The sequence below is a fragment of the Bos indicus genome, chromosome 18 (genome assembly GCF_029378745.1).
Source record: "Bos indicus isolate NIAB-ARS_2022 breed Sahiwal x Tharparkar chromosome 18, NIAB-ARS_B.indTharparkar_mat_pri_1.0, whole genome shotgun sequence".
NCBI classification, from domain to species: Eukaryota; Metazoa; Chordata; class Mammalia; order Artiodactyla; family Bovidae; genus Bos; species Bos indicus.
In genome coordinates, this window is record NC_091777.1 from 55092541 (window position 1) to 55116070 (window position 23530).

The following is a 23530-nucleotide window of genomic DNA, read 5'->3' on the forward strand; positions in this document are numbered from 1 at the left end:
CTGAGAGGGGATTCCAACCCAGACTGCAGGGATGGAGGGGCTGGGGGTGCCGTTGGAGAAGAGCGAACACTTTCAGGGACCCCTTGCAGATACTTTCTTGAGGTGACAAGCATAATAAGTCATAATAATTCCTGTGGGGTGGGGGCAGGAGGGGCGGGGCTGTGGGCCTCTCTGGAGTGAGTGCTTCCTGATTTTGGGGGGGTTGGGAGGGAAGTGGGGGAAGCATGAGTAAGGCCCAAGAGTGACAGGCCTATGCCCCGCCCCCTTATTTGCCAACTTCCTTCCCAGAGGCCTCCGGGGCCTTTCCCAACTTTCCCTGGGGATGTGGGGGGGTCTCCCCGCTCTCCCCTCTGAAAGGGCCCAGGGGTCAGCGCCAAGCCCTGAGAGCCTGGCTGGAGAAGTCCTGGGGTGTGTGTGAGGGTCCTGGCAGGGGGGGTCACCTTTTCACCCCAGGCCCAGCCACCACCAGAGTCGCCCTCCCCACCTCTCCCCCGTGGCTGTCTTGACTCCTGGTCTCAAGAATGCAGAGGGCTGCTGGTGGGGGGAAGTTAATTGGAAACAGGAAAACATGGCATTCCTTTCTAGACGGCCTGGGCTTGGAAAGCAGCGAAGGGTTGCCTTTCTGCCTCTCCCGTCCTGCAGGGGAGAGGGGTGGGGGACATGGTTATCTTGCCTTGATCTCTTTGGGGTCTCTGCCTCACCAGGCTCCCTGACTTTTACTGGAAACAGCAAGTTGCCTGTTTTACATCCATGGTATGAAACACTCTTCCCCGCCAATCACAATCACTTGGGCAGCGCCACCCCCGCCCCCCTTCACTGGTTCATCCCCATGTTTGTCCCCGGCCTTGTACTCTGAAGGCGGAGGGCCTGAGCTGGCTCTCCACTGTATCACTCTTGAGACACGTGGGAAATGTTTGGTTAACTGGTCCCCGAGGATTCCCTCCTCCTTCCTTCCCTAGACCTCTCCCCTGCCTGGGGTACCACCATTAGAGCTCTGTCCCCATCCACTGAAACCTTTGTGTCTCAGCGGCACGCAGGATCCCCCAGCAGGAAAGAGAGAGGGTTTTCTAAGACATCTCTGGCTTGGCAACAATGAGTATTGTGTCCTGAGTTTAAGGATATTCACTGATGCTGGGGATCTGTTGGCAGGAGAAGCTGGAGAGAAGGCCTTTGTGTCTCTAATTGTTCCTAATCAAACTTCCTGAGGGTCTTCTGTGTGCCTGGGCCCCAGGGCCCAGTTATGATATGGGGACCCCGTTCAGGAGGAGGGCAGAGAGAAGAGTTGTCTTCAAGGCTGCTGGAGGACTTGATCCATTCTGTCTGGGTGGTTTGCAAAGGCTCCGGGGAGGAAACACCTTCTTTCTCCCTCTCTTTTTTTCTCCTGAGTGATACCCAGGACAAATTCAAGATGCCAAACATAGCTCCCCTTTCCTCCTCTGGGACATCCCTGGTCTCCAGCTCATCTCTCCAGAGGCGACTCCTCAATCCTGATGTTCTGTGCACATACATTTGTGTACATGTGTATATCTTTAAAAATATGTATTTTACACACGCTGGAACCCTCTGCCCATTGTCCTGCATGTTGCTTGTTTTGCTTCATCTCCCTGGGAGACGTACACAGTACCCAGAGGGTTTCCTCTGGGTTTTTCTTGACTGCGTTGTATTCCTTGGTGTGGGCACGTCCTCCATGACTCAGCATGGATATGGAGGTGTTTCCTGATGTTTCTACCTGCTGAGCAGGAGGACAGACGTCTGCTTGGCGTATCAGGAAACGGGTATGCCGGGAGGATATACTGGAGGCAGGATTGATGGATCAAGAGCCTGTTCTTTGTCATTGAGTCCCACGGAGGAGGCACCTGTGCAGCTGAATCTTGAAGGAAGTCATTCCCTCTCCTGTTCAAGTCATCCCGCCAGTCCGCCCCATTGTCTTTGCTTCTTATGACCTCCTTGCCCCCTCCTTCCTGCCTGTAACCTGCACCCACCCCAGGTGGGCATGCATGGTGTGGAGATCAAGGACTTGGATGCTGTTGGTTCAAATCCAGGTTCTGCCACTTACTGGTTGAATGGCTGCAGGCTGGGGGCTTGCTCACTCTGGGCCTCAGTTTTCCCTTCTGTTAAATGGGCCAGTCTCAGTACCTATCTTTGGAAACTTTGTTACGAGGATTAAATAGTATCTACCAAACTCATAGGTACCCTAGTCTAGGCTGTCCATGGCAGTGTCATCTGTCATTCGGTGGCAGTCCTATCACCTGGGGGCAGGAATCCCTTAATCCTGGGCTGTGAACCCCCTTACTGACAGGCAGGGGAGGTGACTTTTGCACTTACCTACAGTGTGACCTTGGGCAAGTGATACTTCCTCGGGTCTTGGTTTCCTTGTCTGTGAAATGGGCTTGTAACATCTCCCCGGCAGGTGGGCTTATAAGGGCAGGAGGAGGCAGTGGGCCGGCGGGCGGGCCGGGCAGGCAGTTGGTGTTTGGGAATCAGCATCTGATGTTGATGTTTTCGCTATGATTACTTTTCTCCCATGGGCCCCATGCTGACTTCCCTGCTCTGAAAGCTTTCCATTGTCTTCCCAAAAGGCACATAGGGAAGGTTGTTAGCATTCTATACTGCTTGGCTGCGGAGGGCACAGGGCAGGCTGCTCTGGCATGAGGCAAGGCCGCGTGGCCCTGGGGACGGACGGGGCCACCCTGCTCGGGGCCTCAGTCTCCTCACCTGGAAGAGTGGCTGTGACGAGAGACCCAGCTTTGTGCTCACGGTTCTTGAGTGCTTCACACTGTGCCTGGCGTATCGTGGTTGTGATGGTGATGATGATGGTAATAGTGGTGATCGTGGTGGTGATGGTGGTGGCGATGGTGGTGGTGATGGAGAGAAGCACCAAAGTCTCCCGTGGAATTAGATACCAAGTCCTTGCCTCCTTCCCCTAAAACCCTGGGCAGTCAGCATTGGCCATTTTAATTGAAAAGAAGAATCCAAGGGAATCAAGTGCCCCTTTGGGCCTCAGTTTCCTCATCTCTGACAAAACTCATGGGGTCACTGTGAGGCTTAAATGAGTGAAGATGTAGGAGAGCTTTTAAGACACACTGGCTTGCAGGAGTGCACAGGGAAGGTTCGCTTTGCTTGTTGTTATTTTAACTTTTTATCATGGAAATTTTAAAGCACCCACCAAGAGTTGAGAGAATAGAATAATCAACCCCCGTGTATCCGTCTCCAGCTTCGTGTATCCGTCTCCAGCTTCGCCAATTTTCTCCTGATCCTCCCTCCTCATTTCTGCCCTTTCCTTTCCCTTTTCTGCTAAAGTATGTTTAAGCAAATTCCAAACACTGTATCAGTTCAACTGTAACATTAATGTTGTTAATGGTATTATTTTTGGCATCCAGAATCGACTTCATCACGTCTGGAATCTGTCCTATCCTGTGAGGGAAGAGACATGGAGCCCATTTCACAGGTGGGGGCAATCAAGGCTGCAGGCAGTAAGCTATAGTCAGGTTGTCCCATCCTGTCTTGGCCACCCCAGGCTTTGCACGCTGGTAGCTGTTTCAAATCACACAGGCCCGGGGATTTATGCCTGGATGTGTATTGTGTGGGTTGGGGGTTCTAGTATTCTGTGCAGAAATCACAGAGAAGGTGGGCTGTTGACAGCGGGAGGGACAGATGGCAGTGAGGGCTTTGAGTCCTCTTTCTGCCCCTCCTGACTTTGTGACTTGGAGGCAAGTTACTGTCCTCCTCTCATTCCAGATTAGAGAACCAGAAATACAGGGATAATAACTGATGCTTCTTTTGAGAGCTTTTGCATTTGTTAAATAAGGTCCCACGTGGAAAAGTGTTTTGCAAGTGCCTGGCTCTCAGTAAGCGCTTGGCAGGTCATCATAGTCACTGTCGTGATTACTTCCAGGTGTGCCCCAAGGGGACTGTAACCAAAGCCTCCTTCCAGGGTTCAGAGGTCAGAGAAAGGGTCCGTGTCTCTGGAATCTCCCAGCCAGGCCCAGTTGCCTTTCTCCCCTCCTCTTGCTCACTCCATTTCTCTCTAATTCTCCTTCGAAGTGTTCCTTGTCCTTGCAGGGGCGAAAGGGTTGCTGACTTCTAGTGACCCCCACCCCACCCTCTGCGTCCCGTAGGTCCCAGCCTGGCAGCCTTGGGAGCGGAGTGAAGGAGTAATGTCTGGCTATGGCTGTGGGACCCTTGTTAATGACCCCTGGGGCCCTGGAGGGAGCCCCAGTGGCCTCCGCAACCTGTTCCCCCAGGACACCTGCAGATCGAGGGTCCCTGGGTCCCCTTTTTCCAGAGGAGGCATGCTGTCCTGCCTCTCGTTCACCGTGTGGTGCTGGGCAGGCTGACGCCCACAGTACCGACCTCACGGGACGCTTGTGACAGTTGGCTGGACTGTGTAACCTCCCTCCTGTCCTTCAAGGAGGCGCCTCTCCCATCCTCAGACACTCAGCCCCCCAGGCGAGGTGGGTGGATCCCTGGAAGAATTCTCAGCTCTTTACCCAGTCGGCCGGGCTCCCCTCGTCCTGGCAAGCTCTTGCCACATTGGCTTCATTCCTTTCCCCGGAACCTGCGCAGTGACCCCCTGGTTCTGTGGATGTGCGTATTCTTTCACAGAAAGGTGTATATTTCCCTCTCACCCTTTCACCGGATGTAATTGACATACACAACAAAACGCACAGAGATGACCAATGCTTCTCCCCAAGTCTTGCCAAACGGTAACCACCTGTGTAATCCACACCCTGTCAAGACCCAGAGCGTTTGCATCGCAGCCAGAAAGTTCCCTTGTGCCCCTTCCTAGTCAACGCCCCCTCCCAGAGCATCAGAGCCACTGGCCTGCTGCTCCCTCATGTCGGGCCTTGCAGATCTACCTGCCTTGCCTCTTCTCGAATCCCACAGACTCTCGCAGACCCTCCTGGTCCTTTGGGTTGAGCATCTCAGCATCACTGTCTTGAGATTAGGCCGTGTAGTCGTGGTCTCAGGACAGCCTGCCTGGTTTTCACCCAGCAGGAGTCCTTGGGAAGGTTTTACCTCCTTTTTCTCCGGAGAGAGAGATCTTCCCGCTCCCCACCCCCATGGAATCTCATCATTCAAGAGCCCCTCGCCTGGGTGCCTTCCCCAGCCTCAGCCCCCAGCCTGGGGGTGCTGTCTCTGCTCACTGCACCACCCATCGTAGCTCTGTTGGGATGTAGATGTCCTGTGAGCGTCCCTTCAGGCCTGGCTTTCTCACTCAACTCTAAACTATAGAAGGAAAGAAACAGCGTGCCCGTGTTCCCAGCTGCTGGCGTGCAGTAGGCATTTCGGAGATGTTTGTTGACTGACTGAAGGATGGACATGTCACAGGGGTGAAGAAAGCCGAGCAGAGAGCCTGTATTTGGAGTCACCATTCTATTTCTTAAAAAGTGTGACCCATTTGCTTCCAAAGCACCAGTGGTGTTTGTTAACAGTGCCAATCCCGGGCTCCCACTTGGAACGGATCTCCTGAGAGTCATGGTGGGTGGGGCCTGGCCAACTCAGCCACCTTCATCACTGCCCTGGACCCATCCCCTTAGCACTGTTATCACGCCCAACCCCTGAGTGCCCCTTCCTTGGCTCAGGATGCCCAGCCCTCAAAGCTGCAGGGCTCCGGACAGGAAGCCACTGGTCTCCCAGCTGCTCATGACCCTTGCTCCATAGGTGCTGTTACATCGTGCCCTGGCTGCCTTCCCGGTGCCCAGTAGGCGCTCCCTATCTACAGAGAGGGAGTGAATCAGGGCCCGTGGGGCAGGTCAGGACAGGAGCCTGGCCCCTGCTCAATGGAAAGACTGAGATGCGGGGTGGTGGGGGAGTGCTCAAGTGCTGTCCCCCTGAGTTTAGTCACAGACTGCAAACCAGCCATTCTGTGTCTGTCAAATCTTCTTAGCTGTCGCTTGTAAGCTGCATCTCCTTTTATAGACGGATACAGACTCAGGTCTCGAAGTTGGTAAGTTTTGGGAAAATCTCTCCTCCATTCTGGCCTTCAGGTTTGTGCAACCCTTCGGGCTGCCCTGGTGGCTCAGATGGTCTCCTGCCTGCATTGCAGGAGACCCCGGTTCCATCTCTGGGTCAGCAGGATCCCCTGGAGAAGGGAATGTCTACTCATTCCAGCATTCTTGCCTGGAGAATTCCACGGACAGAGGAGCCTGGTGGGCTGTAGTCCATGGGATCGCAAAGAGTCAGACATGTCTGAGTGACTCACACTTTCGCTTTTCTGAATGCCTCACACTTTCGCTTTTCTGAATGCCTACAGTTTGCCCCCTACATCTCAAAACTGCTTCATGAAGTGTTGTTTCTCTTTGTCAGATTTCTGTCTAGCCGGACAAGCAGAATTCCCTAACGTCTGCCCAGCTCTTCTCCCTCTGTCCCCCTTCCACAGTCCTGCTTTTTTTTTTTTTTTGAGATCATTAAGGAGCAGGGCACTGCGTCTCCATTTGTCACAGGGACACCGAGCCCATTTCTGGGCCAAACTCTGTAGCAGGAGTTGTTGTTTATGAAGTATGTTTATGAAGTTTATGAAGTTGAAGTTTATGAAGTTGTTTATGAAGTCCGATTCTTTGCAACCCCATGGACTGTAGTCCACCAGGCTCCTCTGTCCATGGGATTTCCCCAGCAAGAATAATGGAGTGGGTTGCCATTTTCTTCTCCAGGGGATCTTCCCAACCTAGGGATCAAACCTGAGTCTCCTGCATTAGCAGGTGAGTTCTTTACCACTGAGCCACCTGGGAAGGCCCTGTAGAAGAAGAGGAAGATTTATCTAAGGGAGTTCCTAACATAAGCCTTCTTTTTGCAAACAGACAGTAAAAAAAAATATATATATATACATGTACATTTCCACATGTTCTATATCATTGTAGTTTGTATAATAGCTTAATAGTAAATGTAAATTTAGCACTATGATGAGCATATAATAAATGTATATGTTATATACAGATATCTGCAGGTATAGATTTATAAGTCTGTATAAAATCCCCTTTTATTCCCATCCCCTTCCCTGGCCCTCTGCCCTGGCAGATCGTTCAGTGCCCTGGCAGACTGTTCGCTCTGTGTGGTGGATTTTTGCTTTCTCCAGAGGCTCCTGCTGTATTTCTTCTTCTGTGTCTTTTTCGCCCAGCACCCCACTTTCAGGCCGCGCCCCGTGTTGCCACTAGTCCATCTCGCCTCCTCCTTCTTCCTGCTGTGGGACTCCTTCCGTTGTAGTTATCAGAGGTGAAATGTCTCTTCCAAGGTCAACACTGCTAGCTGCTGGTGGAGCAAGGATTCGAATCCAGGTGCTTCCTGCTGGTTAATTCAGACCTGCACAGCAGGCCTCTCCTGTACCTGGTCTCAGAGCTCTACCCTCAGGGACTGGGAGGGGAGTAAGCCCCAAACACACCCATCCTCCCAGCTAGGTGAGATCTGTATCTCGGGAGTGTCTCCTGGGCTGGCCTGGAGGAGGCATGGCTGCTGGGCTATGTTGATGCATCAGGTCAGGCTTCCTGGAGGAGAGGGGCTTCAGGGATGGAGGGTTGGGAGGGGGCTTTGGGCTGCAGCCCATTTCTAGCAGAGGACCCTGGGATGCTTTGCATAAAACTAACAGGGAAAGAGGGCCTAGGACACTGGGACTGAGATCTGGGATGCCCAGATTTTGTTGATGGGAGATAAGAGAAAGAGGGTTTCCAGGATGATCCAAGGTCATTGGCTTGAGCGACTGAGTGGATGCAGGTACCCTTTCGTGGGACGCTGTAGTGGTGTCTGTGGTTTGGGGAGCACAAACTCCAGAGAAGAAAACTCCAGCGCCCTCTTGGCTGGTGGAAAGGTGCAGACGGGAGGAATGAAGGAACTGGAGGAGTCGTGAGTGAGAGACGGTGACCCAGAGTGATCACTCGAGCCCCAGGGATGGGGACAGTTCCTCCTGGAGAGGACAGGAGAGGTGGGAGCTTCTTTGGCCAAAACAGAGAGAGGGAGGAGCCTGGGTTTGATAGGTGGGGTGGGGCCTGAGGCAGACTGGAATATGGTGAGGAGTCAAGAAAGAAGGGTGGCTTCAGGGATAGAGGGATGGATGAATGGAAGATGGCTGAATGGATAGGTGGATAAATAGACAAATGGATGGAAGGAAGGCAGGCAGATGGAGCTCTTGGCAGCCTGAGATTGAAAATCTGTATCTATATCTGCTATCCTCTATGGCTCCCTAGTGTTCTCAGGTGAAAATCTAGCCCTCCCGTCCTCTTACGAAGCCCAGTAGTCTGGCCTGGGCTTATCTCCTTGACCTCATCTCCTGCCTTTTCACCTGGCTTTCTTCAGGCACCCAGCTGGTTCCTGCCCCCTCCCACCTTTGCTCTTGCCTCTCCTTGCCCTCCTCTTCACCCACTCCTTCCTGTCTCTGGGCTCCTCGTCCTATCCTCCAGGCCTCAGTTTAAATACTCTCTCCTCCAGGAAGCCTTCCTTGATGACCCTGTCCAACTTCATCTACATCACTTTGTTTATTTCCTTGTCAGGATTCGTCCCTCGGACCTGACTGGGAATAAGTCCAGACTCAGTATTCACTGCATGAAAGAGGGGACAGGCTTAGAGACAGAGATTCCTAGGATTGGCACAGGCTTAGAGAAAAAGAGAGAAGGAAGATTCTAGAAGAGGCAGGACGGGGTGGTGCTGGTTGGGCTCAAGAGTGAGGTTTCCTCATAGGTCAGGAGATGAGGAGGAGAGGGGAGTGAAGGCATAAGAAAGGTGTTTGTGTAGTTGGGAAGGAGTTCAGGAGGCCAGTGCGGACCTGCTTGGACACGGGAGGAGAAGGTTGCGGGGAAGCTGGTGGTATTGCCAGCCGATAGGAGGGAGGGAGCTTTGGCAGTCCTGCCGCAGCTGGGAGAAGGCAGCCGCCTCTTATCTGTAGAGGTCTTTAGAGCACGTGCTGAAGCTAAGTCACTTCAGTTGTGTCTTACTGCGATCCCACGGACTGTAGCTCGACAGGCTTCTCTGTCTGTGGGATTCTCCAGGCAAGAAGATTGGAGTGGGTTGCCATGCCCTCCTCCAGGGGATCTTCCCAACCCAGGGATCGAAGCTGTGTCTATTATGTCTCCTGCATTGGCAGGCGGTTCTTTTCAATAGCGCCACCTGGGAAGCCCTGAAGTGAAGCTGTTTCTGCCGATTAAGAGCAGGTGGTGGTCCTTAGTTTGAGGATTCTTTGGCGAACCTGTTCGGAGGCCACTGATCTTTCCCCCCACAGAAATGCATGCTTGACTCTACATCCCAACCTTTGGTGGAGGATTTCGGAGTGGGGGAGGGTGGATCCAGTTACCATAGCAACACTAATACTAACAGCTCACTCGATGCTGGGCACTGGTCTAGGGTCTTCACAAGACCTGACTCCGTTACACACGTGGAGACTTAGGAGGTAGGTGCAATGGGCAACCCCCATTGTACAGAAAGGTTGAGGGTGGGAGAAGATGGGGGCAACTGGATGAAATGATAAGATGGCATCACTGACTCAATGGACATGAGTTTGAGCAAGTTTCGGGAGATAGCGATGGATGGGGAAACCTGGTGTGCTGCAGTCCACGGGGTCACAAAGAGCAACTGAACAACAGTTACAAGTTGTACAGATGAGGAGACTGAGGCCCTGGGAGGTTAAGTGACTTGCCTGGAGTCACACAGCTGCTGAAGAGTAGAGGGGATTCCCGCCCACCCCTCCCCCCAACTCTGCCTCCCAGACTGCCCAGTCTGGCCCCACAGCCCAGGCTTTTAGCCATAAAGCCTCACTGCCTGCTTGTTACAGGAGCCAGGACCAAAGCCCACAATCCAGAAGCTGCCCTTCCCCCTTCCTACTATTGCCCTGGGATCTGGCTCGGTCGGCAAGGGCGGGGAAGTCTCGGCTCAGCAGGAGGCCTCCCTCCCTGCTCTTTCTCTCTCTCCACTTCTTGGTGTCTTCATTAACCTAACCTTGAGCTTCCTGCAGGCAACTGAAGTGTTGGTGAGTTTGTGGGATGTGTTTGTGTGTTTGTGATGGAGCCGGGTGGGTGACTGAGTGTGAGTCAGCGAGGCCTGCCCGAAGGGGTCAGGACACCGGAAGGCAGATCTGGCTGGGCGCAGGGGCTCCTCCACCCGGCTCAGCCTTAGTTTCCCTGTCAGCAAGAAGGGCCTGATGCCAGCCTCGAGGAGGTTTCATAGATGATGTCACATGTCAGCAGGCGTGCTGTAAATTTATGGCAGTAACTGGCTTCAGTGGTGTTTCAACATTCAGAATATTTCAGAGCCGAGAGCAGGCTAGATGAGGTAGAACAGCTCCCAACCGGGCAGGGCAGCTCTCCTTCCCCAAAAAGGCTAAAGATTTTTGCAGCAAATACTATTTCTGATGCTAATATTGGGTGGGCCAAAAACGTTCGTTCGGGTTTCTCCAGAACAGCTTACGGAAAAACCTGAAGGAACTTCACCCAGTGTATCTGTGACTGTTTGTACTAAGCGGGATATGGAAGGATGGTCATGGCAGGTCAACTTTTGCCTTCCCCCCACCCCTCAATGAGAGTAAAGTGGTGGGTGGGGGAAAGGAGTTGGTTCTTAGAGATTTTTGAAGTCGGAATTGCAGAAAGGGGGTTGTAGACAGAAACCATTTACCTGTTGGGATGTCTATGGAGTTTCATTGAGATAAGGTACCATCCAGGGCCTGACACTCAGTAAGCCCGTTGTGGGTGTTGGTTGCTATTATTACTAACCAGCCTTTAGTCTGTACCTGCTTGGTGCAGACCGGTTGGGCTATGTTGCAGATCAACAGTTTCTCCACCTTGAGCACGAATCCCTTGGGGAACCTGTTCAAGTGCAGGGTCTGTGGCAGCCCTCAGACTCTGCAGTTCCGGCCGGCTCCCAGGGGACACTGAGGCTGCCCTTGGTCTGGGGCCACACGTTGAGTAGCAAGGGATAGAGTGGTTTCAGGATGATTTCTGAGTTGCTTCAAGGGTTCTGGCCTGGATACTGAGGCTAAAGTGAAAGTTTGAATTAGTCGCTCAGTTGTATTCAACTCTTTGTGACCCCACAGACTGTAGCCCACCAGGCTCCTATGTCCATGGGATTCTCCAGGAATGTCCATGGGATTCTCTGTAGTGGGTAGGCATTCCCTTCTCCAGGGGATGTTCCCCCGGTCTCCTGACCTGCAGGCAGATTCTTTACCGTCTGAGCCACCAGGGAAGCTAAAGTCAGATTTAACTCTTGGGTTGTTGTTCAGTCTTTGTGACCCCTGGGATTGCAGCGCACCAGGCTTCCCTGTTCCTCCCCACCTCCCGGAGTTTGCTCAAACTCATGTCCATTGAGTTGGTGATGCCATCCAACCATCTCATCCTCTGTCGTCCCCTTCTCCTCCTGCCTTTAGTCTTTCCCTGCATCAAGCTCTTTTCCAGTGAGTCGACTCTTCGCATCAGGTGGCGAAAGTATTGGAGCTTCAGCTTCAACATCAGTCCTTCCAATGAGTAGTCAGGGTTGATTTCCTTTAGGATTTAACTCTTTGAAATTAAAAGTGAAAATGTTAGTCACCCAGTCATATCCGACTCTCTGCGACCCTGTGGACTGTATAGCCTGCCAGGCTCCTCCGCCCGTGGAATTTTTCTAAGCAAGAATACTGAAGTGGGTTGCCATTTTCTTCTCCAGGGGATCTTCCAGACCCAGGGATTGAACCTGGGTCTCCTGCATTGCATGCGGATTCTTTACCATCTGACCCACCACTCTTTCAGTTCAGTTCAGTCGCTTAGTCGTGTCTGACTCTTTGAGACCCCATGAATCGCAGCACATCAGGCCTCCCTGTCCATCACCAACTCCCGGAGTTCACTCAGACTCACGTCCATTGAATCAGTGATGCCATCCAGCCATCTCATCCTCTGTCATCCCCTTCTCCTCCTGCCCCCAATCCCTCCCAGCATCAGGGTCTTTTCCAATGAGTCAACTCTTCACATGAGGTGGCCAGAGTACTGGAGTTTCAGCTTTAGCGTTATTCCTTCCAAAGAACACCCAGGGCTGATCTCCTTTAGAATGGACTGGTTGGATCTCCTTGCAATCCAAGGGACGCTCAAGAGTCTTCTCCAACACCACAGTTCAAAAGCATCAAGTCTTCCGCGCTCAGCCTTCTTCACAGTCCAACTCTCACATCCATACATGACCACAGGAAAAACCATAGCCTTGACTAGACGGACCTTTGTTGGCAAAGTAATGTCTCTGCTTTTGAATATGCTGCCACTCTTTGGGGCTTACCAATTTGAAGGCAGATCTGTATGAATTATTATACAGGGGGAAGAAAGTCATACATAGCACTGTGAAAGTCTTTTCACCGTGCCCTTATCCTGCCCCCTCCAGAGGGCCTTCTGTGCGGAGTTTGGGGTGCATTCACTCTGCCCCTCTATTCTATGAGTACATTCTTCTCCCCTCTTGATTGCATGTTTCATATGAATTATTTTACACCTGGCTTTTTTAACTTGAACAAACATCTTAGAATTATTTCCGTGACAGCAGTCTAGGACTCCATTCTTTTTTTTTTTTCCTATTTGTTCATTTTAATATTTATGTTCTTGGCTACGCCTGGTCTTAGTTGCACCATGTGGGATCTAGTTCCCTAACTAGGGATCAAATGAGGGCCCCCTGCATTGGGAACTCAGAGTCTTAGTCACTGGACCACCAGGAAAGTCCCTCTTTTTTTTTTTTTTTTGTCCCTTTTTAATTGAAGTATGCTGCTGCTGCTGCTGAGTCGCTTCAGTTGTGTCTGACTCTGTGCGACCCCATAGACGGCAGCCCACCAGGCTCCCCCGTCCCTGGGATTCTCCAGGCAAGAACACTGGAGTGGGCTGCCATTTCCTTCTCCAATGCAGGAAAGTGAAAAGGAAAAGGGAAGTCGCTTCAGTCGTGTCTGACTCTTTGCAACCCCACGGACTGCAGCCTACCAGGCTCCTCCACCCATGGGATTTTCCAGGCAGGAGTACTGGAGTGGGGTGCCATTACCTTCTCCGTTAATTGAAGTATAGTTGATTTATAATGTGTTAGTTTCTGGCGTGTAATAAAGTGATTCAGTTAATACATATATATTTATACACACATTCTTTTTCATATTCTTTTCCATCATGGTTTATACAGGCTATTTAGTACAGTTCCCTGTGCTATATGGTAGGACCTTGGTGCTTATCCATTCTGTATATAATAGTTTGCATCTGCTAATCCCAACCTCTCAATCCTTCCCTCTCCCCTGCCCCACTAGAACTCTTTTAGCAAACTAAAAGAGTATTCCATAATTTAACCTCACCTCTACTCAGTGGATTTTTTGTTTTATTTTGGCTACCAGGTTTTACTGTGAGCCTGTATGTATCTTTGAGCTTCCTGGGTGGTTCAGTGGTACAGAATCTGCCTGCCGATGCAGGAGATGCAGGAGACAACAGGTTCCATCTCTGGGTCAGGAAGATCCCCTAGAGGAGGAAATGGCAACCCATTCCAGTAATCTTGCCTGGGGAATCCCATGGACAGAGGAGCCTGGCGGGCTACAGCCCATGGGGTTGCAAAGAGTTGGACACAACTGAGTGACTAAGCAAAAAGAGCGTGAGGTGGCACGGTCTCCTGACCTTTGTTTGCGCCTCCTCACCGGTACCCGAGTGTCGCCTTCAGTGTTTTCGGATATATTCCTGGGGATGGAATCGCTGGGTCGTCTGGTAATTCTCTGTTTAACTTTCAGAGGAGCCACTGTTGCTCGTGGTAGCTGCGCCCTTTCACATTCCCACCAACAGCGCACAGCGTCCCAGCTTCTTCACATCCTTGCCAGCAAGTGTTGTGTGGTCTTTCCCCGACCCCACCCCACACTTAAGTGTTTGAAATCCAGTGTGTATTTTCCACTCAGAACATCTTGTTGGACCAGCTCTGTTTCCAGGGCTAGAAAGTCATGTGAGAGTGGACGGTGCAGGCTTAGACCGTTTGTGTTTGCCCTCGTTACTCATGTGGCTGTACTGAGATCTCCCATCTTGCTGTTGGTTTTCAGTTTATCTCCAGTGTCCCATGTTCCTTTTTCCCTCGTTTCCCAACTCCTTTAGTTTGAGCAGTTTGGCATTCCATCTTATCTCCACTAGGAGCTGATGCACGCTCTCTACTACTCTAGCGTTTCCATTCTGCCTCTTTGACCAGGACTTGGGCTCCCATTCGGAGGGAGATGGGAGCCACAGCAGGCTTTTGACTGGGGAGTGACTCGACCTGCCGTTTTTTGTATCTGCGCCTGCAGTGGCTTGTGCAAGAGGGTTTCTACCGGCCAGATTCCTGGAAGAGGACTTGCCGAGGCAAAGGGAAGCGTCCACTGAGGATTAGGGAGGTGGTGCCAAGTGGCATTCCAGAAAGGCCTCACCGTTCTCAGCCCTGGCAGACAGCAGCCAGAATTTACTGAGTGACTGCTCAGTGCCAGGCATGTGCCAGACCCTGGAGTTGCTGTTGAGAATCAAGCCAGGTCCCGCTGCTTAGATAACTCTCATCCTGGAGATGTGGGGCAGCCTCTGGAGTGGCCTCTGAGCTCAGAGGAAGGCAAAGCTTTCAGAGGAACCAAAAAAGGAGAGGCCAGAGGCCGTTCCTAGGTGGTGGAAGGAGGCTTGGCCCAGCCCAGGTGGCGTGAGTGTTGGCTGGATCCAGAGGCAGACTCTGTTCGTCTGGAGACTGTGTGTGGGGGTTCCCCCTCCACCTGGGACATGTCAGGGTACAGTTGAGGAGTAAAATAATAATACCTCCCCCTTGGGGCTTGTTTGGGAGGGTTCAGTGGGAGGCAGACAGCACATGGGTCGGGGGTTGACTAATTTATCCCCACTGGGAGGGGATCAACATCAGGAACCGGGCGGCCTGACCCAGGGGCTGGTGTGACCGTGCTCTGGACGTGTTTAGGGCCTATTGCAGATACACTTGGACTTGGAGACCCAAGCTGTCTCCTGCCTTGGGCCAACTGCACCAGGCCTCTGTTTAAAGAGGATAAAAAAACAGATGCTGCTTCCCTGGAGGCTGATAAGGGTCCAGTCAATGAGGTGTTGGCCATGTGGCACTCGGGGCCCCCTGTACCAGTCAGGCTCCATAAAGGTTGTTGTTGTCTAGGCACTTGGTCATGTCCGACTCTTTGCGACCCCCATGGACTGTAGTCCGTCAGGCTCTTCTGTCCATGGGGATCCTCCAGGCAAGAATACTGGAGTGGGTTGTCATCTCTTCCTCCAGGGAATCTTCTCAACCCAGGGATTGAACCTGCAACTCCTTCATTAGCAGGCGGATTCTTTACCACTGAGCCACCGGGGAAGCCCTTCCATAAAGGTTAGCTGCTGTTACTGTTATTGCTGCTGCCATCATTATTAGTTTAACGCTTATACGCAACAGCCAGCTCCTTCCAGACCCCTCAGGACTGAGACCCCAGAGAAGTGAGGTCAGTGGCTTGGGGTCAGAAAAACTGTGGAGCAGGGATCTGAAGCCAGGTTTGTCAGACCTGGGCTCAGGGGCTCCGTGCTTCTGGACTCTGGGGAAGCCTCATGCTTAACATAAAGACCCTTCCCTTCTCACAGCAGCACACAGAGCAAGACACGCTCTCAGGGTAACACCACCTCCATCAGTGGTGATAACGGGAGCTCACCTGCGGTGACTCGTCAGGCGCCTGACCTGAAGGCAGGCTATTTATAGTCTGTCTTTGTGCTCTGTGTGAATATTCATATGTTTGGCTGCAGAAATATTAGCGTTTGATTCCCGGTGGTGTCCCACAGCTGGTTGTGGGTGTTCCAACATAGACACGTGCTCATCGCAGCACCTGGCCAAGTCTGTGGAACAATCTGCTGTTCAAAAAACATCTCCCCTCCAGGGTTTTTGAACAAAGCCTCAGGGACCTCTAAGCACATGGATTCTGTCACCCGCTGGCCCACCCTGCAGGGTGCCAGTTGCCTGTACAGTGATACCGCTGCTGCTGCTGCTAAGTCGCTTCAGTCGTGTCCGACTCTGTGCGACCCCATAGACCGCAGCCCACCAGGCTCCGCCGTCCCTGGGATTCTCCAGGCAAGAACACTGGAGCGGGTTGCCATTTCCTTCTCCGATGCATGAAAGTGGAAAGTGAAAGTGAAGTCGCTCAGTCGTGTCCGATCCTAGCGACCCCATGCACTGCAGCCTACCAGGCTCCTCCGCCCATGGGATTTTCCAGGCAAGAGTACTGGAGTGGGGTGCCATTGCCTTCTCAGATAGTGATACTGGGTGGTGTTTACTATTCAGGTTCTGCGCTTCTTGGTGGACTGTGCAAAATGAGCAGCCGCGTCGAGCCTTGGTGGGTTCCAAGGGTAAGGATGCCGGGTGGGCGGCAGGAGTGGGTAGAGAGAGGCTTCTGGAAGCCTGTACCCTGCAAGCTGGGAGTCTGGAGTCCGTGTTGGGCTGTGACTGGTGGTGAGGAGGAAGGGGGAGCGTGAAGGGCCAGCCCTTGTGATGCGATGCTCCTTGTGCCAATAGACACCGTGTCCAGGGAGGCCACGGTGTGGAAATGGTCATGAGAGGAGTTAAGGGCGAGTGGGCAAGGGAGCAGAGGTTTTTCACTTTTGTCTCCAGCCCTTCCAGCTCTTGGGCTTCCCGGGTGGCGCTAGTGGTAAAGAACCTGGCTGCCGACGCAGGAGACGCCAGAAACCTGGGTTCAATCCCTGGGTCGGGAAGATCCCCTGGAGAAGGGACTCCACTTCAGTATTCTTGCCTGGAGAAGCCTCATGGACAGAGGAGCCTGGCGGGCTACAGTCCATGGCATCGCAAAGAGTCGGACACAGCTGAGCAATTTAGCACGCGTGCACGTCCTGCTCTGCTGAACATTGCCCTGGATTGTTAAATAGGCACCTCAACCCAAACACATCCGACACCTAGCTCCCCGCTGCCCGCCCCCCACCACACACACACGCAGGTAAACAGCGGCCAAAACAGCAGAGCCTACCTCTCTCCAGTCCATCCATCCTCCCACTGACCTCCGTCAGGCACTTTGGCGTCATCCTTGACTCTTCTCTCTCTCTAATTTTTCTTTTTCCTTTTTTTGGCCATGCTGCGCCGCTTGTGGGGGTCTCAGTTCCCTGACCAGGAATTTGGACTTGGGCCCTGGCAGTGAAAGCGCTGAGTCCTAACCACTGGACTGCCGGGAACTCCCAATTTGAATTTTTCTTACTGTGGTATAAGCAACGCATGATGCGAAATTGGCCACCTCATGCCTCTGTTATTCACATGTTGTGTAGATGCCCGTCTTCTGTCCCCTGTTGGGCCACCAGCACAGCCTGGGAGCTCGGCCTGCGGGAGACCGCCACGATCTGGCCCCTCTCCCCACCTCCTCCACAGCCCCCCAGCCCCATCCAGCCACCATCACTTCCCGCCTGAGATCAGCCTCCTCCTCCCCGCCGGGGCTCCCTCCATCCTCTGCCCCCTACCGGCCTTTTCCCTCACTCCGCCAAAGGGACCCTGTTATAACCTGAGTCTGCTCACATCCCTTCTGCTCACATCCTTTCTGCTCAGAGCCCTCGTGGCTCCCGCCAATCAGTAAATACCCAAGAACCCTGCTCACCTGTGCACTACCCACTGGATGAGCCGTGCGTGTTCAAGGAGAGAAACACGCTCGATTTCAAAGCCTTGAAAGGAGAGGAGGAAAGAGTCAATCTCCCACTAACACTATTTTTTATATTGATGACACGTTGAAATGATCATATTTGTTTATATCACAGGGTTGTTGTTTAGTCCCTAAGTCATGCCTGACTCTTTTGTGACCCCATGGGCAGGTAGCCTGGCAGGCTTCTCTGTCTCTGGGATTTCGCCGGCAAGAATACTGCAGTAGGTTGCCATTTCCTTCTCCAGGGATCAAACCCATGTCTCTGAAATCTCCTGCTTTGGCAGGCAGGTTCTCTATTGATAAGTAATTCTATATATAACATAAATTCAAATATCTATTAATGTTTATTCAATAAATAAGAACTAAATATATATAAATTAAATATTTATAAATACTTAGTTGAATATGTTATATTGTTCTTTTTTTGTTTCCATCCTTACCCTCTTTCAGAACGTAAGCCCCAAGTGAACAGGGATCTTTGTCTTGTTCACAGCCGTCCCTCCAGCTTCTAGAACAGAGCCTGGCACGCAGCACATGTCCCAAGCTTTAATTGCTGAATGGGTGAATATTTAGTGAATGAGGAACTCGGGAGGATGTGAATTAGCCATAAGAAAGTGTATTGAGCAAGGAGAGAAGAGGAAGTTGGGAAGAGCAGAAAAAAGGCCCCGAGTGGGTGTCAAGGATGCTAGGGAACAGGCTGGCAGAGGAGACAGGGTGAATGCCGGGGAGGGGGTATCTGAACTTTATCTGAACTGTGGTTCCCTCATTTACTGGGTAACCTTGAATCAGTGACTTGCCTCTCTGGGCCTTATGGCCTCATCTGTAAAAAGGGAGAAGAGTAGCTGTTTACTCATGTATTCAGCAGGTACTTCCTGCTTTCCTGCCGCGTGCCGGGCACTGTAGTAGATAAAGTAGGTGGCGTTTGTTGCTGTTTGGTCACGAAGCCGCGTCTGACTCTTTTGAGAACCCACCAACTGTAGCCCACCAGGCTCCTCTGTCCATGGGATTTCCCAGGCAGGAATACCGGGGTGGGTTGCCATTTCCTTCTCCAGGGGACCTTCCCGACCCAGGGATCGAACCCGCGTCTCTTGTGTCTCTGGCATTGAGAGGTGGGGTCTTTACCACCGAGCCACCAGGAAAGCCTAGTAGGCAGCATCTTCACCCTCATTTGACCTAGCCTAGGCTCCCACTTCCGGGGTCATGTGGAATTAAATTGAGCACTGTAATGGCCTGTGGTAAACCTCAATTCCTGTTGTCAGCTTGGCTGTTGGCTTCAGCTTTCCTCATGGGTAGAGTAAGGATGCAGGGTTGTCATGAAAGCCTGAGTCACTGTGCTGTACACCTGAAGCTAACATGACATTGTACATCAGCTATAGATCATTTCCGGTAATGGTGGTTTCTAAATGGGCGCGCTTAATTTTGATGTGGTCTTGGGCTGGAGGTGCAACGTGTGTCTTCATCATGGAGTCTGTGTTTCTTTTCAAACTAAGGAACTGTTGTGGCTTAGAACGCATTTTGTGGATATTACACCTCTGTCCTTGAACGTGACCCTGATGCTTCGCAATAGGGTCTTCTGAGCCGGGCACACCTGGTTTACTCTGGGACGTGCAGAGACTCAGTTTCCTTTCGTTCCCTCTCTGGAACTTCAGCAAAAAGGTTCTTCATTTGCCAGGCTGCTGAGTTAACCAGCTTTCATCTGGGGGTGGGGGAGCGGCGTTTATAAGTTAGCACAAGTCATGCTAGCCTCTGTTAACAAATAAGCCCTTTATTCTCCAGTGGCTTAAGTATATTAAGCAGCTTAAAAGTATTTTTCTCCCACATGTTACAGACCAAGGAGGGTGTTTCTGTTGGGGCGGCCTCATGTGCATCCATCCAGAGAACCGGGCTCCTTTCCTCGTGTGGCTCTGCCCTCCCCTTAGTCTGTGGGGTCCACTGTAGATGAAGAAGCGTGGAGGGATGTCTTTTGTGCCAGGCCTGGAAAACCCGAGTGTCACTTCTGCCTACATTCTGTTGGCCAGAATTCAGTCACGTGACTACACCCAGCTACAAGGGGTGCTGGGAAATGTAGTCCAGGAAAAGAAAATGGTTGGGTTGGGGGGAATCTAAAACAGTCTTCGCCATATTGGGTGTGTATTTGTAGTTGTCCATCTGGCCAGTGGAATGAGTGGGAAGGCCTCAGATCTGTGGGAGGGGATATCTGGATTAGCTGTTCTCCTCACTTTTGAACCTGTAGTCTCTGATGAGACATATTTCTCACCGTGACCCAGGAGAGATACATGCATATGCCCCTGAAACAAAGTTCTGTGGAACACTTAGCCTAACCACTTTCGAGTCCTTCAGCACTCCGTTTTTCCGATTTTATTCAGTTGTTTTTCCTTCATTGTTTCAGTGATGGTTGAGACCCACTATGCTGATTGCATCACTGCTCAAATTTTGCAACCCACAATTTGAAAAACAATGAAAAAAACAAAAGTAGAAATGTGAAAAAATGTGAACGGTTGGCAACTTCTAGACTCCTGAGAGAGTACCGCCTCGGTCCCCTTATATATCCCAGGCTCAGACCCAGAAGGATGTTGGAGGCATTGAGGCACTCCTGGAAGGTTAGGACACTTAGAACCAAATCCCCTCACTTCCCCTGCTTACCTGTGCACCCCGCTTCCCCATCCTTTCTAATGCCTCCACCCACTTCACAAAGATCTAATTGTTCTTGGTGCCGCTCAGGCACATTCCTCCCCCAGGGCCTTTGCACTCACTGTTCCTCTGTCTGGGGTGCTTTCCCCTCACCTATTTAGCAGGATCCCTCCTCACTTCAGGCTTCCCAGGTGGCTCAGTGAGTGGTCAAGAATCCACCTGCAATGCTAGTGACTTGGGTTCGATCCCTGGGTCAGAAAGATCCCCTGGAGGAGGAAATAGCAACCCACTCCAGTGTTCTTGCCTGGGAAGTCTCATGGACAGAGGAGCCTGGTGGGCTACAGTCCATGGAGTTGCAAAGAGTTGGACATGACCGAACAACGGCTACTGGCCATTATCACCTTGTAGGTGACTGTGTTTACCAGCTTAGCATTTGTTTCTTCCATGAGGGGTCTGCCAGGGCCTGGGGCATAGTTGGTGCTCACTGCATACTCCTGGAGTGAGTGAATGTAATGTTTTTGGTTTTGCTGTTTTTCTCTGCCTGGTGGGAAAGCAGCTTCTCTGATCAGCATTTTGGAAAGGTAGATTGTCCTCTATGGAAAGGGATTCCCAGGAGTGCTATGGAGTCAATAGCTTGAAGCAAGTTGCTTGAAGCAAGAACTTAGTCTGTAGATGATTATTTCATCAAAGGATCATTGAAGGAACCATGCAGGTTTTCCTGTCCCCCTCTGCGGAAGTAACAGTCCTAATCTCACCTCTTAACCAGCTTCACCTCCCTAGGCACGGTAAAGCCAGGGTGGGGGGTGGGAGCCAGGGCTGGGGGAGTGGAGTTGGGTGGGGGTTCCCTCAGGTCCTTTCCCTCCAGCCCCTGGGGCCCGACTTGCTCTGTGTGGATGTTTTCAATTCTTGTTGAAGCAGGAAGGTTCCTCTGTGTGCTGGGTTTTGTGTTTTTGAAGTCTAAAGGCATCATGCCTGTGAGATCAACACTTTACACACTTAAATTCTACAAACCCAGCACATTTCACAGGCCTCTGTGGTTTCTGTGTTTTCTTGCCCATTTTTGGCTTTGGTGGGGTTGGGGCGGGGTGAGTGAAATGAGAGGTTAAAGCTTCGTATTCAGCCCTCGTGGGGGCCCTCCGGGATCAACCAGAGGGAGGCGACCCAGGGACCCGCCTTGGCCATGGGGTTCCCACCCGGCTCCCGTAGGGAACCCGGGAAGTACAGCCAGGACTGGAAGCCGGGGTCCAGGTGCTCCCTGTGTGTTTGATAGGGTGGGGGGTGTTGCGTTGAGGGGACAAGCCCTGGGAGGATGTGTGGCCTGGGAAGTGCGGGTTGGGAGTCAGGGTCCTGGTGGGGGTGGCAGTGGGCTGCGTGACCAGTTTCTTCTTTTTTTTTTTTTTAATTTTTTTAAAATTTCTTTTTTTTTCTTTTTGCCTTTCTTCTTTCCCTTGCTTATTTATTTTTGAATTATTTCTCCCGCACCTCGCAGCATGTGGGATCTTGGTTCCCCCGCCCCCTGCATTGGAAGGCAGAGTCTTAACCACTGGACCGCCAGGGAAGTTCCCCCTTGCTTCAAATTGTGAACAGCTGAATCGAGATAGAGTGCACGCACCACAGAATCCCCCCATTTAAGGAGTATGATTCATTGGTGTTTCGTACGTTCACAGAGCTGTGCAGCCGTCCCCAATCTGGTTCCAGAACGTTTTCATCCTCCCTAATAGAAACCCCAGTTCCCTTAGTTGCTGACCATTTCCCCTGCCCTCCAGCCCCTGGGAACCCCTAATCTGCGCTCTGCCTCTTACAGGCTTGCCTCTTCTGGACGTTTTATATAAACAGAACCCACCACTGTGCGGCCTTTGGGGTCTGACTTCCACGCAGTGTGTTTTCAAGGCTCACCCCTGTTGAAGCATGTCTCGGAGCTTCGTTCCTTTTTCAACACTGAGACACTTGCATACCATTCATTTCTCCCCTTTAGAGCATGTCATTCAGTGGGTTTTAGTACATTCACAGAATTGTGCAACCATCACCACACTCTAGTTCTAGAACAATTTCATCACCCAAAAAGAAACCCTGTACCTATCGTCCCCCAGCCCCTGGCACAAAGCCCCACTTTCTGCCTCTGGGGCTTTGCCTTTTCTAAACATATGAACAAACAGAATCACGCAAGATGGGGTCGTTTGTGTTTGGCTGCTCCCTCTTTGTGTACCGTTTTCAAGGTTCATCCACATCGTAGCATGGATCAGTGCTTCCTCCCTTTTTCTGGCTGAGTAGTATCCCATTGTGCACACGTACTGCATCCGCTTCATCCATCCGTCCGCTGAGGGACATGTGTGTTGTTTCTTGTTTCTGCTTTTTGTCAATTATGAATGAAGCTACTTGGTGGCTGTTTTCTTCAGCCAAGGTGGGAGAGGGCGTTTCCAGCCACCCTCTGCCCAGGTGCCTGCTCTTCCTGTGTGTTCTTATACGTACACAGGCCTCCCCCTCCTCCAGTTCTTCCTGAGTTGTATTTCCCCCTCTCCCAGCCTCAGCCAGTTCAGTTCAGTTCAGTTGCTCAGTCGTGTCCGACTCCTTGCAACCCCATGAATCGCAGTGTGCCAGGCCTCCCTGTCCATCACCAACTCCCGGAGTTCACCCAAACCCATGTCCATCGAGTCGATGATGCCATCCAACCATCTCATCCTCTGTCTCCCCTCCTCCTGCCCTCAATCTTTCCCAGCATCGTGGTCTTTTCAAATGAGTCAGCTCTTCACGTCAGGTGGCCAAAGTATTGGAGTTTCAGCTTCAATATCAGTCCTTCCAATAAACACCCACAACTGATCTCCTTTAGGATGGGCTGGATGGATCTCCTTGCAGTCTAAGGGACTCTCAAGAGTCTTCTCCAACACCACAGTTCAAAAGCATCTATTCTTCGGTGCTCAGCTTTCTTTATAGTCCAACTCTCACATCCATACATGACCACTGGAAAAACCATAGCCTTGACTAGACGGACCTTTGTTGGCAAAGTAATGTCTCTGCTTTTTAATATGCTGTCTAGGTTGGTCATAACTTTCCTTCCAAAGAGTAAGCATCTTTTAATTTCATGGCTGCAGTCACCATCTGCAGTGATTTTGGAGCCCAGAAAAATAAAGTCAGCTAGTGTTTCCACTGTTTCCCCATCTATTTGCCGTGAAGTGATGGGACCGGATGCCATGATCTTAATTTTCTGAATGTTGAGCTTTAAGCCAACTTTTTCACTCTCCTCTTTCACTTTCATCAAGAGGCTCTTTAGGAAATCATTCCCAGGGAGCCCTGGGCAGCCCTACAAGGCAGCTCTGCTCTCCTTGCTAAGTCTCAGCCATGCCT

The 23530-nt window shown here is 51.6% G+C and overlaps 1 protein-coding gene across 7 annotated transcripts in view; it reads left to right on the forward strand.

Moving 5' to 3' along the window:
- BICRA (BRD4 interacting chromatin remodeling complex associated protein) overlaps nt 1–23530 on the forward strand; it is a 75310-nt gene that overhangs the window by 3987 nt on the left and 47793 nt on the right. For 2 of the 7 annotated variants that reach the window (XM_070771357.1, XM_070771361.1), the window contains exon 2: nt 15175–15267. The exons of the other annotated variants lie outside the window; for them this stretch is intronic. The gene's annotated coding sequence lies outside the window, so the exon portion shown is untranslated. The remainder of the gene's footprint in view (nt 1–15174; nt 15268–23530) is intronic. 7 annotated transcript variants of the gene reach the window in all.